General features: G+C 40.8%; 1 protein-coding gene across 1 annotated transcript in view; it reads left to right on the top strand.

Moving 5' to 3' along the window:
- The first annotated feature begins 327 nt into the window (after window positions 1-327).
- GNB1L (G protein subunit beta 1 like) overlaps window positions 328-20940 on the top strand; it is a 46756-nt gene continuing 26143 nt past the window's right edge. Inside the window, exon 1 of the mRNA XM_054288884.1 lies at window positions 328-418. The gene's annotated coding sequence lies outside the window, so the exon portion shown is untranslated. The remainder of the gene's footprint in view (window positions 419-20940) is intronic.

Raw genomic sequence — 20940 nt, 5'->3', positions numbered from 1 at the left:
GGACAATCGCCCGAGCCACACACGGGCTGGTGGCAGCGACAGCCCGGCCCCACCGCCCGACCCGGCACTTCGGGTGAAGGCCGGATCCTTCCGGTTACGGAGCGTGAGGAAGCGCGCAGGCGCCAGGCCCCTCGCAGGACCCTCGGAGCGGGACAGGGCTGCGCTGCCTGCCGGTGCCGCCGCCGGCGCTGGGGGCTGCCGTGGGCGGGAGCCCCCAACCGAGCCCCCCGAGCTGAGCCGCGCTGGGTGCCGGCCCGCCGGGGCCAGCGGCGACCAGGACCGACAGCGCGTGCGCGCCTCCCGCCGGCCCGTGACGTCACGCGCGGAGCTCGGCATTCCTCCGTATCCGCCTGGTTCCCGCGGGGATCGCCGAATAATCGCTACCACGCACCCGCCCCGCCGGGCGGAAAAGTTCACGGTGAGCGGGGGAAGGGAGGATGGGGGAACCCCACGCTCGGCCGCGGGGGTGGCGGTGGGGTCGGATCAGGCTAAGAGGGCTCCGTTGTCACAGGCGCGGCGCCGCCTCACGGGCCGGAGGAGGCGGCGGTGCTGTGCGCACGCGTGGGGCGTCGCCAGGGCAACGGCTCCTGGAGGCTCGGCCGCCGCGTGCGGGGCGCGCGACGGAGGCAACGTCACCCACCGCCCGCGGCGCGCGGCACCTGAGGGCTCCTCACAGCTCCGCGCGGCCCCTCAGAGGCTCTCATGGCCCCTCAGAGGCCCTTATGGCCCCGCACGGCCCCTCAGAGGCATTTATGGCTCCGCATGGGCCCTCAGAGGCTCTTATGGCCCCTCAGAGGTACCTGGGGCCCCGCACGGCCCCTCACACCCACTCATGGCCTCTCAGAGCCACTCACGGCCTTTCAGAGCCGCTCACGGCCCCTCAGAGCCTTGCACGGCCCTGCTGAGCCTCACACAGCCCCACTCTAGCAGGGGTGGGAAGAGGCCAGCACGGTGAGGGAGGTGTCCTATCTGTGGCTGATGTGAGGCACCTGCTCGAAAAAACTGATATTTGATTACGGTCTGCATCTCCTTGATGCTCTGCAGCAGTTTCCCTGGATAAGCCGCACAGGAGCTCCTCTGGCAGCGGTGATACAGTGTGTGTGCCTTGAGATCAGGATACACCCCATCAGACATCAATATCAGCGGTAATGGAGCTCACAGTTCTAGTTTACTGAATTTTACAACTCCCTATAATAATTCCAGTACTTTTGTGACCGACAGAAATAAGTATTTTAGGTATTTAAGCGACACTACACTGCTTGAGCAGACGGAGGTAAGGCAGGAACAGCATTGGCTGAGTACTGAACGCGGTTCTGTCGAAGGCAGGCACAGCCTCAGGTGGGTCTCTCCCCACCATTTGCAAAAGAGTAGTGGCAGTCCTCAGGAGCACCTAAAAGTGCTTTAGTACTTTTCAGTTGGAAGCATTTACAAGAGAAAACATACTGTTGTTAAGTACAGTATGGTAATGTGAAAAATAACGTTGTATTTATCAACGGATCAGATGGGCCGGGTCTGGGCTCGCTCGCCGTCGCCCTCTGGCGGCAGCGCGGGCCCGCGTTGGGCAGCGCCCGTCCCCGGCGGCCGCGGTGTGCCCAGCGCGTCCCGCAGCGCCCGAGGGACACTGCGGGGGACTGACCTCCGGCAGGGGCTTCTGTTGCTGTGTTTTTCTCCTCAGTAGTGCTGGTTGTTTAAAATAGCGAAACTGCCTTCTACATCTCCTTTAAATGCCAGTTTAGAGTAGGAAACAATCCCGGTTCCAGATTCAGCAGCTTCATTTTGTAACGAAAAAGGTGAAAAGCAAGCATGGTGTGTATTCTGGAAAATACAGAACACAAGGGATGGAAATATGTATGTAACTTTTTCCTCTGGGAATTGTTTTGAGGAGCATTTTGCCACAGTTTTTAGTACAGTCTCTTTCATCCTTCTGAAGCTCCTTCCAGAAACCCACAATTTTAGCAGCATTTCTGTGAGGCTTTTAGAGAGGGCTCTGTAACTGGGAAATGTCATTAAAAATGTGTCCTGTCAGCCTAAGTGACAGGAAGTGTAAGGAATCCTTAAAAATTTATTTGCAACTAAATTATTAGATTTTTTAAAAGCTACTGGAGCAACTTCTTGTTTTTTAATGAAACCCATTAATGTTTCCATTGATTTACAGGTAAACTAGTTTTTTCTTGTTTTAAAAATACCCTGCGATCAGCAAGTCTAACTCTGTTTATTCTGGCTTGGATGTTTGATATCAGTTATAAAGATTCTGCAGATGGAAATTATGTTGTTGCATGCTCTGGAATAGATGCCTGTTTCTAATATCAGATAGATTGTCTGATTTTGGTTAATTGGTGTGGAGACTTATTTTTAAGCACTGGAATTACAATGTTGGAATTTTAAGGTATTTAAGGAGCAGATGTGTTGACTAAGTACATTTATGCCTTTTCTGAACATTTTAGAATACTGTGAGTTTCTTTTTGCAAAGAACTGCTGAATTACTGACCCATATATGTTATTACATTCTAAAGAGACACATTTTTTTGGCTCTCTACCACAAAGTACATCAGGCTGTATTATGCTTTGTGTTTGTATAGGTCTTATTTTTAATTTGAATACTATTTCTCTACAAGCTCAGCCATAACAATGAACTGTTTCATTGGATCAGTAGTAACTGTAAACCATTGCTAATTAGCTTAGATGGGAAATTTAACCCTGAAGATTCTGATTTTTTAAAATTATATTCTATGAAGCACTGTCTTAATTGGGATAAAATAGCTACTATAACTGCTCTTCTGTAATAAATTGTCTTGTTGCAGCTGGATTATAGATGCATACTAGTGCTATTTCTGCCTTTATGGAGACAAACTTGATTTAAAAAATTGAACTTTGCTTTTTGGATACCCCTTTCAAGTTGTAGTGCTGATACTTCTGTACAAACTTGGAATCTCAACACAGCATTACATGTTTGTGGTGTTTGTATGTTTTTATAAAGGAAAAAGGTGTCTAGTGGCAATAATAGTGTTTTCCCTCCCAGAATGTCTGTGGGGATGCATTTATGCTCTCTTTGTTAGAATGCAGTCTGACTGCACTAAAATATACTTGGTGGTACAAATGAAGGATTTCAAATTAGTAATAGCTTGAAAACTCTTCAGCTACTGGAGTTTAGTTTCCAGATTACTGGTCTCTGTGGAGCAGTGTAAGTGATCACAAAACAATGAGAATGAAACAAATCTTCAATAAAAGCCTGCACAGTTTTTTGCCCAAGCAAGCCAGTTTCCTTTGAGCTCTGTACTGGCGCAGTCGTATCATTAAAAGTGCATTTTATTTTTTATTTTCATAAGCAATAAAATAATTTCACAACTGTAATGAATGCACTTCCTATGATACATTTTAATTATATGCAGCTAATGCTCATCATTTTAAAAATTGTCTCACTGGCATTTATGACTTGGTGTAAACGCTCATAGATCATGGGATTATTGAAAGAACTGAAACTTTGGGAGATGTCGGGTTGGCCGTGTTGAGGAAAGTGACTCATGAAACAAGAGGTGCTGGTTAGCGATGGGAGACTGCAGAACACATTTAGGCTACAAATATCAGAGTCAACAGATTTACTTCAAAAAGCCATGTTACTGCATGTCATTTAAAAAAGGGATATCTTAGCTTGAAAGTTGCCAGAGCTCTAAACTGGAGGATCCAGGCTATATAATGATTCAGGAGTGTTTGAAATAGGAATCATCTCTTCTGCATCTCAAAAGCGAAAGCTGCAGAGGAAGTCACCTTTTCTGTGAATGGATTTACCAGCACAGGTCTTTAGAACCGTAACATGATACTGTGAGCAAATTAAGAGTTTTAGGAGAAAAAAAAATCTTTTAGTCAGCAATTCTTCTTTCTCATGATTTATTTTTAAAGGTCATAAGGTGACCATTACAGTAAAAAAATAGTTGTTTGTACAGGATAACCTTCCCAGATGAGATGCAACCCTGTCCTAAACCTCTGGGTCTGCAGCCTGAGTTTCCCAGAGCCGCTGGGTGATAGCTGAGTGTAAGGTAAAGCGGAGCAAGAACTATTTGAAAAAGAAACTAATGTTTCAGACTAATGAAACAGACTAATGTTTAGCTTTTCTTTTTTTTCTTTGTTTTAGTTATTCCATAGTTTTTCAGTAGATGCTAAATTTCTTTGATTTAGGGGAGGGAAGGATTTTTCTTTAAAACACCAGATAGGATTCTTAGGACAGACTTTTCACACTCAAACAGCTGGAGCAGCTGTAGATTCCCCACTGAAATGAAAATGCAACAATTCAAGATTTAGAAAGGCAAAAAGTGTGACCAGAGCATTAAATAGAAGGGCCATATGATACCAAAATTAAGCTCTGTGTTTATTATAAAGAAAATCCTTGTTTTAGAAGGGAAAAAAATGAACTTGTTCCACCACTTTCTTTTTTCCTCAGGAGAAAACACAGAATATATCCTAGGTAATAAATCTGTTTTATGGCTCACATGAGAAAGGGTGGAGAAACTCCCATTATTTTCTTCCCAGAAATTGAAATACACATGAGCTAACATGGGAGACACTGGGATTTTCATCCAGCAAATGCACAGCTGGCTTCTGCTTTTATTATTTTTCTAAGCCTAATAATTTTTCATTTGATTAGCTGGTGGCTGACAAAACTATCACTTGCACAGTGTTTTGTATATTTAGTAGAGTAGGTGTGATGCGAAAAAGACACTGTCATGTGTGCCCAGAAGCAAAGCACAACATGTTCACTTGATGAGAAATTTCTGCTTGCCTCTTCTTAAAATGCAAGTTTCTATCACTGACAGAGTTTGAATATCCAAAAAGGAACTTCTTGACCTCTAGAAAAACGAGAATTATCTAAGATTTGAGGATTATTTTCTTAATTCACGTTGTAGAATTGTATGATGCTGTGCACAGAAATAAATTATTAGGAGTCAGTTGGCAGTCCACAGTGCCAGTTTTGCTGTGAGAAAGCAGTGAGACTATTTGAGAGAAGAACTATCCTAGTCAGTGTTAGAAGGTGGGAAAAGTAGAGCTGCCAACAAAATCTGTCAAGGACTTTAAATGTACACAGTGTGAGCTGTGGAAAGACCCATGGACACACTTAATGTGAAAAAAACAACAGCAGCAAACCACAAACCCACCCAGACAATGAGATAAAATGAGCACAGACATAAAGGTGGGAGAAAAGGAGCCCTCTAGGAATGAGGTTCCTCAGAGCCATGTCTGAGCAGAGCTCTTAAAGCCATGGATTCTCACTTTGAAATCAGGGGGAGAATGGCCTTTCAGAGCTCCTTCATGTGCCTTCTGCAGAATTAAGAAAACGTGTTCAAGAGTCCAGATTCCTGTTTGGCACTGACCATTAATGCCAGGGACAAAGCAGGCTGGTTTCTCCTGTGTTGGCTCTGCTCTCCTGGTGTTTGAAGTGCTAAGCTGTGCTGCTGTCTGTGTGTTCTGGGCACAGCAATGATAACACCTTCCCTAAGTAAGCAGCAGGGGAAGAAGACTGCAGTTCTGTCCCAGATTGGTAGGTCTGTGTTGTCCAAGTGTTCAGTGTGTTTCTTGTTATTTTCAAAAGTTCCAAAACAATTTGTGTTCTGGGGGCAGGAGAGAATGTGGGTTATCTGCTTCCACTTGAATATTGTGTGATGGCATCTCTGGTTTTGATTTGTAGTCATTTACAAGTGGTAGATACCCAAACCATGTGGTATTTCGAAGTGAAATCAGTTTGAAGCTACAGGTTCATTGCACACCCAAACCTCGACCTTTAATGTCCTTTCACACAGTGGCTGCTGGGGAAGGAATGCTTTGTAAGGACTGGCATAATCACTGGATTGGGTGTCTGCGTTCTGACCTAGCTCCATTACACTCACTAAATAATTGTTGACAAGTTCAAGCTCTAGAACTAGAGGGTTCTGACTTTGCTAAATGCCATGAGTCAATATATGTTCATGGACAAGGAAAATGACCTTAATGGAAAAATAGGAGACCACTGAAGTGGCAGTAGGTCACCATGGAAGCTGTTTTGGTTGTACCTCTTAGAGGTTTCATGCTGCCAGGGATCAGAATACTGTGGTGTATGGGACTGTTTCCTGAGGCATGGAAGTGCATGAGCCTGTACTGGGGGTGGCTGTTCCAAATGAGTGTTGCCCAGTGCAGAGGGCCAGGAAGGATCTCTCCAAAGGATTTAAAATCAGTGTGGCCAACTTCACTGTCCACCTCCTTTTTGCTCAGTCTGCCTTGTTAAAATTTGCATCTCTGTCCTGCCAGTATTTAGCTCTTTGTTCTAATAAATCTGCTTTTCTGTAATGAGCCTGTTTCACCTTCTGAAGCTGTACTTGGGATTCTTGCCCTGGTTCTGAGCTGGGTGAACCATGCTCCTGTGGTGACTGGGGGGGATGTGTTCCTGACATGCAGCTGGGGATGCTGCTGGTTAGGAAAGGCCCTTGGAGCAGAAGTGTTGCACTGGTGGCACCACCTTTCCTGCAGTGCAGCTCTGTGGCCTGGTTTTGCACTCTGATCCTTTGTTGCAGGGGCAGAGGGCTCCTCACCCAACTTGCAGTAGTTGCAGAGAGGGAGAGAGTCCATGGTGCTGTGCCAAAAAACCAAGGTACAGTGTGAGCAGGGTCTCCAGCCTGCCCCAGCTCCACAGCATTTGTGCTCTTTTGCTCTTGGTAACAAGAGTTGGACCTTATCGAACCAGGCTCTCAAATCTGAGAGTAACTGGGAACATGTGACACACTGCAGAACTTTTTTAATTTAATTTTTTTCTAGTAGTGTGTTTAAGCCTCCCTGCTTTCACTTCAACAATTGAGGGTGTTGGTTGCTTCCTCATGTTTGTGTAAGAAAAGCTTTTTATAGTCCATTTTTCCAGCTGGCGTGTGTACTTCCTCCACTGTAGTGTAACACATCATTCTTCCCACTCCTTCCCAGCCTCTGAAGCTAATGGAAGACCTTCAGGGTTGTTTTATTTGCAATAAAAATGGAACTGTGGGGTTGGGAATGCTCATTGTTCTTGCCTTAAAATGTGCTCTTCAACAAGTTTTGTTTTGTTCTTGGTAAACAAGAAGGATGTAAGGAAGCAAGGAATAATTAGCTGTATTTCGTTTATAGGACATTTCGTTTGAACTGGAAATCTAACTTAGTATTTGCTTTAGCTGAAAATCTATCAAGAAAAGCAAAAGTTTGTCAGAAATATGAATGAAAGTGGGCTGCATTCTTTTTTTAGACAGAAGAATTCTTAGTGTAATACCAAATGTGAAGAATTTTAGAGTGTCATCTATCCCAACTTCTGCAAGGTAACAGCTGGAGCGAAGGCAGTCTAGAAGCTCCACATCCATCCATTATTTTGCCCTGTAATGGTGAATCTGGCACATGACAGCACTTGAGCCTTGCAAATTTGGAGATGTGCTGGAGTTCTTTCCTTGATGTAACATCAGTTACACCAAAAAGAAAGGAAGGTGGCACGGCCACTTTGGTACCACTGACTGACAGAGTCCTGTCCCTGGTCAGGACAGCACAGCACCTGGTTTGCCACAGCTTCACTCCTGCTTGCTGGTTGTTTTTATCACCAATTATCCAGGAGTGTTACTGAGCCCCAGAACAGAATTAGTAATATTTAATGTGGAAGCTTTTTTTCTGCTGTCTATGACAGATAGATTATTTAGACTATCTTCTGGGAATGCCCTTGATTTCTGGTGATCGAATGCTATTTCTCGAGAAACATTATGTTTTGGAACTATTTTTTTCAATTTTAGATATATTTTTAATATAATCTTCCATGGTTTTCCAACACTAATGAACACAGCCTAGGTCCTTCAGGGGAGGGGCATGTGCAGACATGGCTCCTGTGGATTGAACTCCCTCACTGCTTCAGATCTTCACTATTTTTAGCCTCTATATATGCCTTTGTTTTTCCTAAGTGTCTAGTTCTAAGGTGATATGGTAACTAACCCAGTCAGGGCAGGAATTCACTCTTTTCTCAAATACTAGCTTCATTGTAAGCTTGCACAGAAGAATGGATCTGAGAATCCTTGCAGCCTAAATCTTACTATTGGATGTCTAAGGTCCTAACAGGTAATCTTTTAGCTACTTTTGTATTCTGCGATTTGTCTATGAAAATAACATTTTAAAGGTATTTGCTTATTTTATTGCTCCACTGCTAAATAATTGAAATCAGCACTTAGGATTTAATTATAGTGATTTTTAATCATAAATATTGTATCGTGCCTGATGGTGTAATTGGGCATTTTTATAATAAGCCCCTACTTTTTAAAACAAGGGGGAAATCTCTGAAATTCATGCCTTCATGCTTGTGCCCATTAAATGTGGTTATCATTATCTAGTGACGACATATGTTCTTCCTAACTAGGATTCTCTTCTCTTCCATGCTGATGCTATCTCCGTGCTAGATTGTTCCTGTTCCTAGTAGCACCCCAGGGCAGTAGTGAGAAGTAAATGTGTCCCATATGGCCGCTTTACACAGCAGCTTTGGGTGTGGGGAGATGGGACAGGAGAGACACTGGGGTGAAGAGACAGTGGGGTCTGTGTGCCGTGACTGTCCCAGCAGCAGGGCAGGCAGAGGGGAGCAGGGCTGTCTGTCTGTCTGTCCGTGCTGTCAGGCTGCTCCCGCTGGCAGCGCTGCGGTGGGACAGGCTGCAGTTGTTTGTTGTGCATGCGGAGGAAGGAGCCAGGGAGGAACTGCGCCTGAGTCACCCGTTCTTCCTGGAGCGCCTCCTGGGGTGGTGCTGCTACAGGCAGCCCAGTGCAAGACTGAGCCTGAAGGCTCCAGCGAGCTGATTGCAAATATTTTGCAGAAGTCTTATTTTCTGGTAATTACTTTAACATGATTCAGTGTTTTCTCCTTTGTCTGATCTTGTTATGAGCCTTCTTGCCTGATCCTTCGCCGGCTGTCGTGGGAGCAGGGCAAGTGTTCCCACAGCACGTTCCGTTCCTGCTGGCTTTGGCCTCAGCTTCAGTGGCTGGGAGTGGGTGCCGTTCACTACAACTGACCAGTGGTGGGTCCTTTGGGAACAATGACTGATCCTGGACCTGTTTCTATGAAGCCTTTGAAACTACTAAGCTGTTTCAGATAGTGGGGTTAGAGCAATTTGTAGAATTGGGGTACAGGTACTGTTCGCCAGTTCATGTTTCTAGTGATTTGTGAAATTAGAGCTCCTGTGGAAACCTGGAACCTTGCTTCTGAGGCAAAAATTGTGTGTGAACTGAGTCCAAAGCCCCCAGTCTTCAACAGATATATGAAGAATGGCTAGGATTTAGGTTCCAGTTGGTCACCAGCAGTGTTTCTTAGAGACTTATAATAACAGTGAACAGACTCTTCCATTCCCAGTTCTCTAGGGTTTTAGAAATCCAGCAGAACCAACAAAATACCTAAAGCCCAGCCACTGAAACCCAGCCAAGTTTTGTAAAAATTACAATGGTAACTTCAAATAAATATAAATTGTCCTTTTTAAATGTACAGTTTATTTAAAAACAGTTATTTTGCCAAACCATAAATGTCCCCAATAACTAAACCAAGAAATAACCAAGGTTAAGAAACCTAAGATTATATAGGAAAAACCTTTCTGATATATTTAATACTTTTGTTTAACCATGTGATTTACATTTAATCCTAGTTAGACTAACTAATACATACATATCTTTATACCATACCAAACACTTCTCATAAGCAACTGACTGGTTTGTGTTATCACATTTGTTCAGTGAGGGTGGAGGGAGAGAGGTGTACAGTATAACTCACTTGCATAATCTTTTGCAACTAGTAGAAAAAATATGTCTCACAATATAGCTACAAGAAATACATGGGTGCTCATAATTCATATTATCCCATAAAATTTAGAAGAGCATTCAGAGACTGCAAATGAAGGTAATTTATGTGTAAAACCTCATCCATGAAGAATTTATTGCCGTAGTAGGTATAATATACTTTGGCACAGACTTCTTCCGTGAAACTAGTACTTGCAGATTTGAGAAAGGAACATACCAGAGACCTTGCAGGTTAAACTGTAGCCTGGTTTTATACAAAACACATTCTAATGAAGACTTTCCTCTTCTGAGAGAGCTGAAGTCAGTTGGTGAGTTAATATGCCACAGCCATTGACAATGTGTTTGAACATCTTCACTGTGTGAGGAATCTCTTTAAAATCAGTGTTAGTTTAGTGGTACTACCTTTGTGTAAATAGTGATGTTTGTAAATATTTTGAACCTTAGAGGCAACTGAGGAAACTGCAGAAGTGCATTCCTATAAAACATTTTCATTTGCAGTATCTAAAAATGAGTATATGCTTTGCAGAGGTTGTTTGCTAAGCATGTCGTGAAGCCCAGACCTCATTCTTCTTGTGAGGACTGCACTCGGACATGGAGCCTCATCTTTCTCTCTGCTCTTGAGCAAAACTGCCAGGAAAATGCCCTGGGATCCATCGAGCTCATTGCCAGTTTGACTTGGGCACGTGGTGGCCGAAGTGAGGCCGAGGCAAGGTTGTGGTTCCGTTGCAGTGCTGTAGTGCACAGTCTCAGGGAGATGTCAGCCCTGTTCTCCTCAGTGCTTGGGTGGCTCATGCAGCTGGAACAAAGATATATTTCCTTTTGTTCCTGCTGCTGGACTCTGATTTCTGTTTTCATTTGAGATTACATTGTGCACAAATGCACATATGCTTTTATAGTTGCTGCCTCTCTTTGAGCCAAACACTTCCATGGAAGTTAATGACATTAAATGAAAACCAATGCAACCCATTGCCACTTCAAGATTTCTGCTTAATACAAAGTAAACTTAGAATAGGGAAGGATTTGTTGTACTGTAGAATATACCATTTAAATGGATGTAGCTGAGAATGGAGAGAAGCAGCTCCTAGCATGATTGATAAGAGGTATTTTGGCCCACATCAGCAAGGGAAGCTACAGGGCATATAGGTATAAAAATGGACCACAGTTCTCAAGCATTTATGTAGAGCAGATAAGACCTTTAAAATTCTTCCCTGAAAGGTACACAGTGGTGTTGGGCAGCAGTCTGCTAGGCTTGGGTTGTCAGAGAACGTTATCAATTCCTCTGGGATTTTAACTGGTAATTCCAGGAAGTCTAGGTGTTTCAGGAAGTGCTATTCACATATTATGCTGTTTCTTCCGGATGTAGCTCCTTGGACAGTACACTTACACTTAGCCTTTTCTCTGTTGGCTTGCTCTGCAGGAGAAATCCCAAACTATTGAGAACTATTGATAACTTCCTGTGCCAGGTGTATTAGCTGGAATTATCTCTGTTGTACAAAGTAATAACTTTTCTTTTGAAAGTGACTTGGGATTTTTGACGTGAGTCAAGATTTATCTCATCAAGGATGTCACTGTGCTACTAAGAAAAGCTCATTGGCCTCATATCAGAAGTACTGTGTTCAGTTCTCTGCTTTTCCAGATGGATTTACTGGAGTTACAGATGGTGCAGAAAATGGCAACTGAAACAATTTGGGGAACTGCAACTGTCATATGAGACATTGAGAAGTCTGGTACACTTCAGTTTAGAGAAAGACAGATATTTATCGTTGAGATTTACAAAATCATGAAAGTGATGAAAAAGCCAGATGTGAAACTGTTGCCCTCCAAATTCTGCAATGTGAGGAACTAGAGGGCACTCAGTGAAGGTAGGAGATCAGGTTTAAAACAAAGAAAAGAAGGCAGTCCTTCATTTTTTGGAACTCCAGGTAGTGAATTTTTTTGCCATGGTAGGTAGCAAAGGCAAGGATATCAGCAGGTTCAAAAGAGGTCAGATAATTTCATAGATAAAACAGAACTGCAAATGGACAGTGAAGCTGTGTGTCCTGTAACATCATTGTGCATGGGGGTGTGGGGGGCAGGAGGAGTGGACCCCTAAAGCATCCAGGCTTCTTCTTTTCCCTAAGCAGTACCTCTAAATAGCATGGCACTGGTGGAAGTCAGGTACTAGGCCAGATGGGACCAGTCATCTGACCTTGCAGGGCATTTTTTTCTGCCATACAGTACCACTATGTTCTGCTTTGAAAGGGTTTTATTGTTAGTGCATTGAATTCTCATAAGAATAATCAAGAAAAAAATGGTAGCATGTTAATTCTCCATTGTTGATAACCTGAAATATGAATGTGTTTTTAAGTCTGATCCATTGATAGTCAAATGCCTGCCTGTTAGCGTGCATGTCACTAACATGGCATTTATTTGGAAAATGTACAACTTGGAGAATGAATTTTAAGTTTGTGTGTTTATTTTTGTTGGCAGTGAGTTTTGGTTATCTCAGAAGGGAAAAGCTATCCAGGTGCAGTGAGGCTGTGTGGTGCCATGAGTGCTCTGGCAGGAAGGTATGCAGGGCAAGTGTGCAGGGAGCTGCATCTGAGTAGTTTCTCCATGCTCCAGTACTGTGTGCTACTGGGATGGCTTTGTGCTAGTTCCAGGTAGGCCCAACTGAACCAATGAATCAACAGGGACTTGGGGCCAACCACATCCACAGCTCAGGGACCCAGAATTTGGGTCATGGTCCCTGTTCCAGGCACTGGGCTTTAGTGACACTCAGAGCTGGGATGGCATCCCTGCACTTTGGAGCATCCTCCCCAAGCACTCAGTTCCGTGCCTGCCCAACTCCCCCATGGGCTTCAGGCTACTGCTTCTTGCATAGCATCTCACTCTTTTATTTCATCTGTAGCATTTGGAGGGGACCTGCAAAGTAAAAATCGGAAATCAGTGTTTTACTTTAATATAGGACACAGAAAAGTTCTTTAATATGTGTTTGGGTGGAGATTTTTTGTAAAAAATATCTGTAGAAAGTCTTCTGTATGCTTTTTTTTTTCCCAGATAACATTAAGCATATTAACAAAAACATTCTTTGCTTTAATCAGACAATATGGGCTTTGTTCATAGGGAGACTTTTGAATATTTTGTGTAGCTCCTGTACTCTGGGCACAAGCTTTTAGCAGGGATACTTACATGAGCCATAAACTGAGTGCAGCTCAGGTCGGCTCATTGTGTCTGTAGAAACTGGTGGTACTCTGCTGTTGATGAGAAATCCACCATGAACAAATCCTCACTCCTGGTCTCAGGTGTGTGTAATTGGGAAACATGTTTGGCTTTTGATCAAAAGAAATGGAGTGTTTGGTTCTAAGGAATATCTTTTCTCTTGTTTCAATGAAGTAAATGTTAATGCAAATAAAGAGCTTAAAGTAGTCTGACTAAAGCCTCAGCTAATTGAGCTTTGGTTCTGTGAGAATTTGGATGTCATCATCCCTTTGTTTTCCACTTCTCTGGGGAAGTACTTCAGCTATATGGCAAAAATAAACAAAAGAAGCCTTTTAAATCTTCACACTTAAATACATTTATGAATATTTTTAGTTACTGTTTACTCCTTGCAAATTTATCTTGGTCTGAAAAAAAGTCTCAGATGCATTGTTTTCCTAACAAAGATTTGACCTTCATCTTTATACACGGTTTCACTATTCTTCCTATCAGCATTTAGTTCAAAGGAGCACTTCGAAGCACGCAGGCAAAAACCAGTTCCATTGTGTAAAACAGAAATGTGTGTTTTATATCACAGGAGTTTAGAGAACAATGCAAAGGTCAATTGTGTTGCTTGCTCTCCTGTCACATGATGTGGGTGTGTATATGAATGCATCCCTGGAATTCCACTGTGGGATCTGCATCTTTGAAGCTGATGCTAAAATTACTGCGGAGGCTCTTCCAAAGGCGGATACTGATAGAAGATTCAATGAAATCGAAGGTCGCCAGTCTGGGAGGCGTTGAAAGATACCTGGCTATGATACTATTTCTGATTTAATAATGCGAATGGGAGGCTAGCCCTTTGTAATAATTAGGACTAATTACTGAAGAGGTGTTGACAGATGGGCTAAGAGGAAACAAACTGCCTTTATCCAGTGGCTTAGAGTCAGATTACTAGTCTTGTGTTATCTGTTTCTCAGAAAGTAGAAGCTTCAATCATTCACTAAGTCTTCAAAGGGGAAAGGGATCCTAACAATATACAGGATTTGGGATGAAGCTATGAAATAAGTCTTTGACTCAAAATGGCTAAATTAATCTCCTTTCCGTAAATTATCATACTTTTAAAGTTTGAGTTACAGATGGAGAATCTGATTGTAGTACTGAAAAATATGCAAAATCAGTATTGATGACTGTCCTGTCGCTGCTTCTGCTCATGGATTAGTCTAAGATTGGTTCCTTGCTCTTAATTATATTAATATGAATTCCTTGATTCCTTCTTATGCCATGTTTGCTATCCAGCTGAAACTGGGACAAGGGAAAGTAGTAAGTACTCTTTCATTCAGTGTTTGGTTTATGCAGATGTCATATCTGATCAACAAGCAGAAAATACATCTGCTGAAGTTAATTACAGTTATTTACCTTTTTAGGAGACAAGATCATGCACATTCCAGGAAGAAAACAATATATTACAATACAATTGCATTTACTGAGAATTACGGATTTTCTTAAAAGAGAATTTCTTCTCTCCTTCTGAATGTAGTGTCCATCCAGCACATCTGCATGAAGTAGATAAAATTGTCCAATGTGAATGGAGTTAACAAAGACATTCAGGGATTAGTGCTTTGTCACCAGAATGAGCACTCAGCGTGACTTTCTTTAGGCAAATGATTTAAAACTCTAGCCACCCTCCATCTTCTCAAATGACTTTTAAGTGCTTTTCTTCCCACTCTCCACCATATATAGAACCTGGTTTTCTTAGAAATGTAATAAATGCGGTTGCATTGGATAGCACTTACAAGCAAAGGTAGCTTTCAATTATTTATTTACTTTTAACAAAAGGAGCCATTTAATTAATGTTTAAATATTTATAACAGTTTTATTGTGCTGTAAAATGGGTTATACTTTGATCTAGATTTTCTGGTTTGAGATAATAGGTTTGGTAAAAGTTTTCCTAATGAATTTGGTCAGAACATGACATAATCTGATTATCTGACGAAAGATTGACACTTCAGTTCCTGCCAGCATAAAAGCGCGGTACAATGGGGGCTGTTCAGCACAAATTCAAAGGCTGGGAGTTCAAGTTCAGGTACGGCAGAATTGTTCAAAGTTTCAAATTAATGTGCTGAAACAGTGTTGCATTTTTCACTGTATTTTTGGTCAGGAGTAATTTATGGTGGATGAGAGGAGTGAAGCTTGAAGTTAAATGTGTAAACTGCAATTCCAGTCTGTAACTTTGGGTTAATTTCTCTCCGTTTGCTAAATAGTAGTTAGTGTTACTTGTTAGAACATAAGAGACTGGTAAGAACATCACAGACACAGGAAACTGTACCAGAAACTGGGAATTAAACATCATCAGTATTCAACCTGTTAAATGTGGAATCAGTTTGTTATCAATATCCCTCACATTTTAACAGTTTAACTGTTTAACATATGAGCAAATGCTCATATGCTTGGAGATGAGCATATTTAACTAATGCATCCTACACGCTTGTGGAAAACAGGTGTAGATTCATGTGATCAAACTGACATGAAAGAACAGTTATGTCTAAAGTGTAAGCTTAGTCTAAAATGTTAAAATAAGCATAATTTTTTTCATTTGATATTGAGATAATATTTGCTTTGTAAATGTTGTTCCTGTTTGCAGTGGAGTTATAGTGATCCCTACTAGAGCTCTTGGACTAAGTTGCTGTCCAGTAACTTGGCTTATCCAAATACTTAGGCTGTATGGAATAGGAACCCTAGTAGACAAATGATACATACTATCAGTATGTACATACTAATGATACATACTATTAGTAATTGAGCTTGAATTTTGGATGATAGTTCATAACATAAAAATATTTAATGATCTTCTATTTTGAGTCATATATTTCAAAGTGGTGTACACCACACTGTCTTTTCTTTCTTTTCAATGCTGAAGGGGTTCTTGGAGAAAGTAAAGTGTTAAGTACCAAATGTGATGGTCTTTACTGAAATGCAGTTTGTTTCTAACCGTGAGAAGATTTTTTTCTGACTGGAATAAGGATTTAAAGCTTTAATCTAATGAATCGATACAGACTGTCCACTTGCTTTTTCTTAAAATACCACACTGCACGTGAATCTTGGTGTCCCTGGGAAGGGACTGTCTGTGCCTGGAGTCAGTGAGGGGAGTTCCAATCCCAGTTCTAGGGACTGTGGCACCTTGGGAGGTCACTCACTGTCCCTGCCACAGCTTCCATCTCCAGAGAAGGAATAACACTGGTCTCGGAGATGTGCTGGAGTTTATACAGAAGCAGAAAGCTCCCAAGGAGAAAATGCTTTATGGAATACTGGGATAATGAACAGGCCCTGCAAACCCTCCCTTGTCTGAGCAGTCTCACCAATATCATCTGGTAGTTTGGACAGGCATAGATCAGATCCAAAATTTGGATTTCAAAATACAAGCTGGTCACAAATAGAAATTGGTTATTGGTTATTTAATATTTCTTCTGTATTTATGTCAATTTATCTTGTTTGCTATTTGCAGTTTTAAAGTATATTTTTTAACTGTTGTGAAACAAATGACAATATAAACATGGAGTAGGAAATAGGTATAATCTGATATAAATGCATCTCCTACTATATGCTGGTGAAGTACGTACGTAGCCCGTTCAGCTCATTGCAGAGTCTTTTTTCTTCCTTTGATGAATATGTATTTTGTGAATGTATTTTGTACTTGTCTTTTTAATTCTATGAAATGTAAACTGTGTCATTAAAGTAAAAGAAATATTTTGGGAAGCACTGTCAGAGCTGAACTTGCAGTGCAGTTTAATTTCATTGCCCACCTCTGCACGGCCTCTCTGCCATGGTGAGGTGGCGCAGCACGGGGGTATTTCATCAGCAGAGGGAAGCGTGCAGCCAGGAACACAAGCTGAAATTTTAAAAGTACATGAAAAGCAGATTGCTTCATTGTGTCTTCATAAAGTGTCACTTCTCACTGTCTCCTCCCAGCAAATGAATGAGAACTGGCAACTTCAGGGATGTTCATATTAAAAAAAAAAATGCAGACTTTTGACTGTAAACAACAGTCACTTTTACCTCACGTATGGCCAAAGCAAAATAAAATACAACACAACTAATTCAATGTGTAATACAATACTTGTGTTTATTTATTTTATTGCAGCTTAATGCAAAAGAATTTATATACTTTTCTTTTAGTTGAATCAAAGGTGACTTGATGCAAAATTAAAATGCAGTGGCTTTTAAACTTAGGAAGATACTGAATTAATTTAATTTTAAGATTGCTATGAAAATGGGATTTGGTCACGTTTTCCCTTTTTGTTGAGTGTATCAAGCCAGATCCCGAGCAGACCTCAATGTTCATGGAAACAACTCCATTTCCAGCCGTTCTGGACATGGCCCTGTACATCAGGAATCAGTTAATAAGTCATTAATAAGAGGCATATTTTAGAAGTATAAATTCATTTGCTATTGGTTATCTTTTATTATGTAATATCATGTCACATATACTTTTCCTTAATTCTGAAAATTCTTGTTATACTTCACACTTCTAAGAAGAAAGTATAGAAGACAAAATGTAATCTCATTTGTGCTGTGTTTCATGTTCCTATGCCCTGTGGGAGGAAAGGAAAAGTAATAGAACAGACAAATAAATAAATGTGGTGTTGAAACTGGCATGACATTTCTGCTCTTGCACAAAGGAACTGCAATCAATTTATTGTCTTCATTGGTCAAATGCCAGAATAACAGTATAATATTATACAAGAGTAGATTAATTAAAGTGTAATTAGAATGGAATAAATTAAACAATCATAAAAGTTTGTCATGGGAAAAATATGTGTTTAGAATTAATTAGTTTTCAAATAAAGTGATATTTTAATTGCTCAGAGTTACAGAATCCTTAATTGCAGACATACAATTCTGGCCTAAATAACCTCAGTTGCTGTAACAACTTGATATATTTCTTCTCTGTCAATTCTTTGTAATAGTTTGTTACCAAACAAGATTATTGCCGGAATGTCTGCAAAAATGTCTGGAAGAGGTTTAATTAAGCCCATGCTATCTGAGGACATTATTAGCTCTTGGAACCAAAAGATTTGTGGCTGATGCTGCACTATGCAGCACCCTAATTAAGGAGGATGGGCAGACAGAGCCCCGTGGCTGACAGATTGCTATGCATGGCTGAACTGGAGGCCACTCAAAACAGTCTTTTGATGGTCCTTGGCTCATCAATTTTCTGCTAGATTTCAATGATTTATCACATGTACAAACTTAAATTCATTCTAGGGCTGATGTTATGGTCAAGAGAGTTATATAAATCCTTTTTTAAAAACTTATTTGGTGTATATATAAATGCCTATTCATATTCTTCAAGTTTTCAAAGTGATTAATCATTTATTGTCTTTTGTGTCCCCAGTAATTTTACGCAGGGTGTGTTGTAGAGCTGAACTCCTGTGGGCTTTTATGCTTTCTTTCTCCAAACAAGGCTGGCTGTAGTTACATCATTGCACTTTTCCAAGCAATTAATGGTTTCAGAAAGTAAAACAGATGGGTGTCTTTCCCCTCATCTGCAAATTGAACCTGTTTATGAAACACTAGAATTTCATCTCTTTCAGCTGTATTTCATGCTGCATTTTAGGCTCCCTTATTAAAAGCTAGTGCAATAACATGAGAGGCAGGGGCTCTCACGTTTTCAGATCCCATATTTTTGGCATAAATGTATCCATGACATTTGTCTGTCTCCATAATGTTTACTTCAGTAAGATTTGCAATGCCCAAAATGTTTAATTGTGTTAAAAAAGGTCAAACAGCTGATAGCTGAAGGCACATATGTCAGAATGAAAGACTGAAAAAAAATTATCAATCTGACACAGGGGGAGTATTAGAATGATTAATGTTTATGTTAATTTATGGCTTTTACATATTGATTAATAGCTTTTTGTTCCACTGACCAAAATGTGTAAGTGGCAATGAGATCCATATGCTAACTCAGTGTCTTTCAAATGATTATAATCATTCTTAGTTTTGTTCCCATGCTGAAGCTATGTTTTCATATAGAAACTAATTGTTGTACAGTGACTTTTTTAAAAATTGCAGATGGAAATATTTGAAATTGAACCTCAAGACACAAGCTTGGGTTTCAGTATTTATGAAGGTTACACACTGACCTTTATATACATTTTTCTTGCAAACTTCATTACTTAAAATCTTAATATATTGTGGTTTAGCTTTTTTCAGGTAAGGAATGCTTACAGACAGAAAGGGTGCTAATGCTGGGAGGAGCCATTATCTGAGCTGAAATCATTAAAAATGCGTTGCAGTGCATGATGGTTGTTAGTCATTTTCTCCCCTGCTCCCTTAAGATTTCTTGGCATATCACCAGTTGCTGATAAGCAGTTTTGTTTGCTATCTGTCCATTGACTAATACAATTAAAATGTGGAAACCTCCATCATTCATTGTCTAAATGTCAAGAGAGAAGGTAATTTTGGGGATCTCCTGAGAAAGGATGAACTCCCAACTTTCCTAGGAGTCAGTGGGAAATGGAGGTTCTCAGCACTTCTCAAACAGAGGCGTTTGAAGTGTTTTTCTGAGCAGGCAGTGGTTGTTAGTCATTAGAAATGATTTGGTGGCTATTTAGAATGAAAGCTCTGACAGTATTTAGTGTTCCCAACCTGTAAGAGGAAGGACTCTTGTCAGCTGTAATGTTGGCTGTGTGGCAACAGCTTTATATCAGCTAATGAAGGATTCTGTAACTGGGTCATGTAAATCACTGCGTTCCCTCTGACATTGATGTGGCGCTAACTAGCAAGTTTTGCAAGCAAGATAGAAATCTGTCTACACTATCTGGATATGGGATTTTCTAGTGCAAGCACAAACTAATGAATGTTCTCGGTCCACTGTTGTGTTTTTTTTTAATTAAATGTTGTTATTTATCATAATTAATTAGGTTTTGAAGTCACAAATATACATCACTGCGCTTAATCACTAGTTTAGCAGTCATAAGTAAATAGTAATATGAAAAAGAAGCAATTCAAAAGAAAGCATTTTGTTATCTTACCTCTGAAGATTAAGAGTGCTTTATTAGTACATTTACTGGTTAAATCAAAAATGTCCACTAATTCTCATTTCTGCTTGACATCAATTTATTGGTTTAAAAATTTGTACTGTTTTCTAATTTCCACTTGAAGTAAATTATTATTTAAATTTGGTTTAAAGAAACCCTAGAAGTATAATACAGTTTCTATCTGAATTTGGCACTGAAGATAGAGAGTTTTAAACTGAAAGCTGCATTGTTATGTGACTGACAAATGAATTTTCATATATTCTGGGGCTCTGACCTTTGCAACTGTTTGTGTAGCACTCCCTCATCTCTTGATCAAGCTTCTGCTGCTTTTATTTTTGCCAGTGCACATTTCTGTCTTTTCACACAACAGACATATCCTGTGTTTTGGGCAGCTGGGGTAAGAATTGGAAAAGCAGGGTGCCTGGGTTTTAGTGTGGGATTTTCACTGTTCTCTAAGTGGTTTTGGGTGTTGCCTTGCTGCAGGACCCAGAAAGGCATTTCTTTGTATCGCTGAGTTACTTTTCACCTCGGGTGCAAAGAGGTTTCTTCAGTTTCACAACATCTCTTTGTATTGCTGACTTTCCTGTTTCAGTGTGCTCTGATATTTTTTGGTTTGTACATGCAAAATGAAAAGCTGGGCTTAAAAATCTGTCACAACATGTCTGAAGAATTGTTTACCAAACCATATACCTGCTTTCAGACAATTTGTAGTCAATAACCTATAAAAATTTCACTTTTGCAGTCAGATGAGGTGAACTTCAGCTCGTTCAACTTGCATGGATTTGTCTGGCATCTCTTTTACTGATGTATGAAAATGTTACTGATCAAATGGGTTCTTGTAGTGCTAAATTCCCATTCTCGGCTTCTGAGAAGTGCCATAGAACCAGGCAGCATTTAGTGACAGCCAGGGCTGTGTCAGGTGTTTCCAAGT

This window comes from Melozone crissalis, unplaced genomic scaffold (genome assembly GCF_028551555.1).
Source record: "Melozone crissalis strain CALT ecotype California unplaced genomic scaffold, PUWL_Pcris_2 ptg000063l_1, whole genome shotgun sequence".
Taxonomy (NCBI): domain Eukaryota; kingdom Metazoa; phylum Chordata; class Aves; order Passeriformes; family Passerellidae; genus Melozone; species Melozone crissalis.
This window is presented reverse-complemented; position numbering and strand designations above follow the sequence as displayed.